A 6,170-nucleotide genomic window follows, 5' to 3' on the forward strand; every position below is an offset into this window, starting at 1 on the left:
ACTACTCTGGTCGGGAGGCGGTGACTTCCGGTGGCTTCCAGGGCTATACGGAAGCTTGCATGTGCAGGTTTCCCAGGGCCTCATCCACACACTAAATCCACCCTCTGACTGCGGCAAATAGAAACGCTTATTACCTTTGCTCTCTTTCTGATGTAAGTAATATCCACATCATGACTGGAGGGATCTTTTCCATTATAAGTCAGATCATGTTTCTCCTCTGCTCAAGCTTAAAATTGCTTGCTGCCTCTCCCAGAGCAAAACCCACATGTGGCTCACACAGCCCAGCCAGCAGGATCTGGATTCCTCATTCCCTCTGCTCAGCTCTCCTTCCACTCTCCCCTTTCATACCTGCCTCCTTGCTCTTCCTCAGACGCTACAAGCACACCCATGACATGATTTTTGGAGCATTGTTTCCCTTCTGTAAAGAATGTTCTTCCCCCAAATCACTGCCTGCTTCACCTCTGCACTTCCTGCTGGTCTTTTTCCAATGTCAGAATAGTCTCAGACTTCTTTGTATAAATTTGTGCCCACTCAACAATCTCTATTTTTTTTTTAATCCTGCTTAATTTTTTTCTTCCTATCACTCATCTCCACCCATCAAATGTTGTATAAGTTTCTTTGTTTCTTGTCTGCCTTCCTATGCTGGTGTGGGAGCTCCATGATAGTAGAGCTTTATTTTCTATACTGCTGCATCCCTGGGACCCAGGAGAGCAGTTTTAGTAAGCACTCAAATATAGTCTGATTTGGATGAATAAATGAAAAAAAAAATGGTTTAAAGAATAAGAAGGAATTGGTGGAGGTTTCAAGTGCCAAAACAGAGTTTTGTTTTAATATGAAAGCCACAGGCATATACTATGGATACTTGAAGGAAAGGGTAGAAATTACCTGACAGTCAAAGAGCATAATAAATTTCAGGAAGACAAAATCAGAATAAGCCAGGAACTGCTGCTATCCAATCTGATCACTGGGACGTAGTTTAGGAAAATAGTTATGAAAATAAAGAAAAAGTAGTAAAACTAAATGTGACAAAAAGTAAATTGGCTGAATTAACATGGGTGGAGGAACGTAGCATTTCATAGACACTCTTAATACTGTGATCTTTTGAGAAGTAGAAAGCATTGGGGCCATTCCCACAGAGGGAGAAGTTGGGAAGTCAAGCTTTTTTGCATTAAGTGGCACTGCTGTTTGGTGGGGGGGGGGGTGTGGGGGGGTCATGTCTCCAGGGTAAGCAGGGTTGTGATATTCTTGGATTGGGGACACCAGGGGAAACCTGCAGACCTGCAATAACCCCCACAATAGGTGAATGAATAGAAAATTTTTCAGTAATAAAAAACTGTCCTTTCCAAACCATGTTTTTATTTTTTATGTTCTATATTGTTCCTACACATATCAACTAGCTGTAATTTGATCTGCATACTGATTAGTAAAGGAATGATTCCATACTGTTCCAAATTAGCTTTGGAACATACTTAGGGTATGTTTCTTCTGTTTCTAAAGGAGGCATAAAACTAATAAATGAGTCCCCAGTTTCTGTCTGGCCCTATGCCCCAGTCATGTCCCCATTTTAGGATTCTGCTTTGATAGGCAACACATTGGTATAGTGAAATCTCAAGATCCTACATTATGTCCATTGAGACAAAAGAAGGAGGGAGAGAGGGAGAACCACAGGAAGAGATCTTCTGAATTGGGTTATTGCTCTAGGATTTCGCACTAGAACCAAGGGTCCTGAAATCCCTTTAGTCTTGAATTTCTGAGTGTACATATCTGGGAAATGTTATGTTTAATTGATTGGTGTTCAGGGATTGAATCAGAACCTTTATAAATTAATAAAGTGAAGTCATACCACTCACCTAATGTCTAAAACTAATGAAATTACAGGTGGCAGAATGTTCGGAGTGCTTAGCCTTGCAGGCTTAGGACTGAAATGACACACCCATTTGTAAAGTGCTTGGCATTTCCGGGGGTCGTGTATCCCTTCAATGATCAAACTCGTCCTAACGAACCATAAGCTTTGACCATATTAAGTCCTTGTTTTATCTTCTGGGTTGTCTTTTGCTATTACACCCACATACTGTGAGGATTAAACCCGAACAGATTATGGGGTAACAACTTAAACTTCTTGGCTACGCTTAGGACAGAAGGAGTGACCATCTGGATTAGTAAGGATTCCTTTGGTTAAAGTGACAAAATTCCAAATCAAACAAGCCGGGGCAAAAAGCGAGCTTCGTGGAGGGACACCTTGTTGTCAAATGTGATTAAAGAAATGTTGTTAATCAATTCTTGGGACAGGAACACTGCCAGGACTCCCTGTCCTAGCCTCTTGTTTCTTCTTCTCTGTTTTTCAGTTTCATTTTTTGTTTCCAATTAGAGACTCTGGCTTCTTGCTCTGCTGGCTATTGCTGCCCCTTCTCCCAGGAGGTGCTGGCTGGCTTTTCCTAATTCTAATTTGAAAAAAAGCCCAAGGAAGGACACTGAGTTACTCTTTAGGTCATGGGCCTACCCTTGGTGTATTCAGCCAAGGCAAAGAGGCCACCATGCTATGACTGACCCAGCCTGAGGCTGGAGCCTAATCCTGAATGAGTTAATATCACAAGAAGTGGCGGGGGGGGCTTGGGGATCGGATCTGAAATAACATAACCACTCCCATTCAAACCATGTGGCCTAATTGGAAAGGGAGGCAGCTCTATCAAGGAGGAGAATGTTGAAGATAAAGTGCTGGCAAATGAACCATGTGACTACAGCCTGTATGTGGAGACATTTCAAGGAAAATGAGAAGGCCTTACTCTTTCTCTAAAATTGATGTCCTATGTGTTTGGCTTTTTGAGATTCCATACTAGGGATCCATGCATTTCTTTGATTAAAGGCAGTGTCCATATTAAAAACAAACAAACAAACAAACAAACAAACAACTATTCTTGGAGGACTGTGCAGCTACTCATAGTGTCCTGCCTAAGAGTTATCCTCTTCCACCCATTTTCCTCTCAGACAGAACCGGCCTCTCTCCATAGGAACTGAAGACGTCCCTGAACCTATCACCATTTTGGTACATGGTAGGCACTTAATAAATGTGAATGGAGACTGAATGCATAAAGAGCACCAGCACAGCACACTGAGAAGCTGTGGACCTGGAGGTTAATGTCATGCAGATAGTAGTTCAAGTCTTGGTTCTGATCTTGGGAAAGTTAAAATGTGGAAAATATACACATATACTCACATTTTATATATAAGTATCTGGTAGAGTGGAAAATAATTTTATTATTCTTTTATTATTATTTTATTAATAATTTAATTATTATTTTCCAGACTAATCTGGTAGTCTGGAAAATAATAATAACTAACCTACAAAGTGTCAAGCACTTTTCTAAATGCTGACATCTATTTGCTCACCTAAACATCACAACAACCCTTCTGAGCTAGGTAGGTACACTAATTATTTGCATTTCACAGATGAGAAAACTGAGGACAGGGAGGGTAAGTGACTTGTCTAAGGTCACTCAGCTAATAGGACACCATTTGACCAGTGTTTATGGAAGTGATTAAATAAATATTAATTATGATTTGACTTGAAATCATTAAGATGCCATTTGTACAGAACCTAAAACAGTGAACAGAAAAAAAGAGAGAGAATATATTATATTAAGGTTATATTGTGCCATCTAGTAATAATCAAGAGAATTTTATCATTGCACATATTTCATCCTATGTAATAACTAAGGATGTTTTATTTTGCTTCATGCAATCTTGAAACAGGCCTCATAAATTGGCAATATATTTATAATTACAAATTTACATATTTTATGGGACCGGTAAGAAAATAGCCCACATTTAAAGGGTCATTCCAATTAACATTCAAAAAACCAGGTTTTCAGTGCTGATGTTGGTAGTAACTTTAAAATTTAACAAACACTGGTACACATTCTCTTGCAGAAAATAGGCATTCTATTCTCAGATGCAGTATAAAATGAGCCAGATTTCAAGGTCTGCAATAGTTTTGTTGGTCTGTGAGCCTTCTTTCTGGGAAATAAATAGTTGCTACTAAGGATAAAGTAAAAAGAAGATAAGTGGTTGGTGCCCTTCCCGAGGATGTGCCCACAAATCCCACAGCACACTAGAACTGCTCTGCAGTTTGCAGCTAGATTAAGAGAGAGGGAGCCAGAGGGCACAGAGCTGGCCAGTCAACCTGGTTCTGAATCCACCTGTCCACTCTGGTCCCACCAAACATTTTGCTACCATGCGGCCCTACTGTTCTCTTTTGTAATTGTGTAATTTCTAACAGCAGGATAATAGCGTTTATCATTTCTACACAGTGCAGCACAATTTTAATGTGATATCAGACAGCTTCGTATAAAAAATGTTTGATTAGAGTATTTTTATTTATTTGTTTATTTATTTTTTATTTTTTAAAATTTACATCCAAATTAGTTAGCATATAGTGCAACAATGATTTCAGGAGTAGATTCCTTAGTGCCCCTTACCCATTTAGCCCATCCCCCGTCCCACAACCCCTCCAGTAACCCTCAGTTTGTTCTCCATATTTGTGAGTCTCTTCTGTTTTGTCCCCCTCCCTGTTTTTATATTATTTTTGTTTCCCTTCCCTTATGCTCATCTGTTTTTTCTCTTAAAGTCCTCATATGAGGGAAGTCATATGATTTTTGTCTTTCTCTGACTAATTTCACTTAGCATAACACCCTCCAGTTCCATCCACATAGTTGCAAATGGCAAGATTTCATTCTTTTTGATTGCTAAGTAATACTCCATTGTATATATATATATATATATATATATATATATATATATACACACACCACAGCTTCTTTATCCATTCCATTAAAGTTCTGGGACCTTGGGACAGAGCTGCCCTCTTTCTCCCCTTCAGCCCTTCCACTCACTTCAGTGCGACCGTGTTTTGCTGTAGAGAGTCGGTCTCTGACCCTGGGGGGTTTCACCATCCTAATGCCAGCAGTGCCTGTTGGAAATGTTGGCCAGCTTGTAATAGATTGGATTATTTCTACGCTGCATATGTGTAAGATTGGTTACTTCTACACCACTTCTCTTGGGCAGATGGTTGGAAACTGTCCATATGCAATTGCAGAAGTAAATTCAATAGAACTCAGTACAGATGCTGAAGTATATTCATTGCCCTCAAAAAAGCTAGTGGCTCTTCAGTTAAGATCCATTTTTATTAAGTACAAATTAAAGCCATTGTGTGAAAAAGCTGCTTTCCTGGGTGAAAAGTAGTAACTGTGCCAAAGTTATTGTTCTTTCAAGCAGTCATTCATATCACTGTAATGATCTACATTTCACATTGGCAAGACTCCCTTCTGATACCTGCTTACATCTTTGGTGCAAAAAAACTGTTCAAAATAAAATAGAGAGCCTTAACTGGTAAGAAATGGAAAAAAGCCCATGCATTCCTGAAATAGATGATTTTGAGTTTTGTATCTATATTCCTGGAGGAAGTATCACAAAAAACTCTATACTGAAGGTTGTTTTAAAGAAATCCCAGATGTGGTTCTGTTGAAATTTGTTTCAGAAGAAGACAATATCCTAGATGCATTAATTCTTCAGTATCTTAGTGAATGGCTTCACATAATCAAACCACGTTTACAGTGTGATGACCCTACAGCATCTATCTTGTGGTGGAAAATGCCAAGTTCGTGGAGATTTCTCTTTGGAAGTGGTCTTCACCCTAGCTTTTCTGATCTGTTTTCAGTTGTATACCTAATGTGCCAAGACACTTAATATCAACACAACACAACACATAGTTACACAACTATATAGAAAGTTATATTTTCTAAGGACGTATTAGGAAGTAAATCTTTACTTTTCACAGAAACTCTCAAAGAAAATGGATTAACAAAAGGTTGTTTTGCCATGCCCCTATACACAACAAATGTAAGTTTTGTACAATTAAATATTTCCTAAGTAAGGAAAAGGAGGGGGCCTTAAAATAGAAAATATATACATGTATGACCGATATGTTTTTGACTTGATATAATGTGTGGATGATAATGTCTTTTATTAAATAAATCTGTAATATTGCAGAATCACCTGGTATCCTTGTGGTTGCCTAAAAATGTACCATCTTTTTTTTAGAGAGAGAGAGAGAGAGCGTGAGTGGAGAAGAAGGGTAGAGGGAGAGAGAAACAGAGAGAGAGACAGACAGGGAG

At 39.0% G+C, this 6,170-nt stretch overlaps 1 pseudogene; it reads left to right on the plus strand.

Moving 5' to 3' along the window:
• Nucleotides 1-2,097: 2,097 nt before the first annotated feature.
• Nucleotides 2,098-5,742, plus strand: LOC125166500 (proteasome assembly chaperone 2-like; annotated as a pseudogene).
• The last annotated feature ends 428 nt before the right edge of the window (nt 5,743-6,170 follow it).

This window comes from Prionailurus viverrinus, chromosome B2 (assembly GCF_022837055.1).
Source record: "Prionailurus viverrinus isolate Anna chromosome B2, UM_Priviv_1.0, whole genome shotgun sequence".
In the NCBI taxonomy this organism is placed as follows: domain Eukaryota; kingdom Metazoa; phylum Chordata; class Mammalia; order Carnivora; family Felidae; genus Prionailurus; species Prionailurus viverrinus.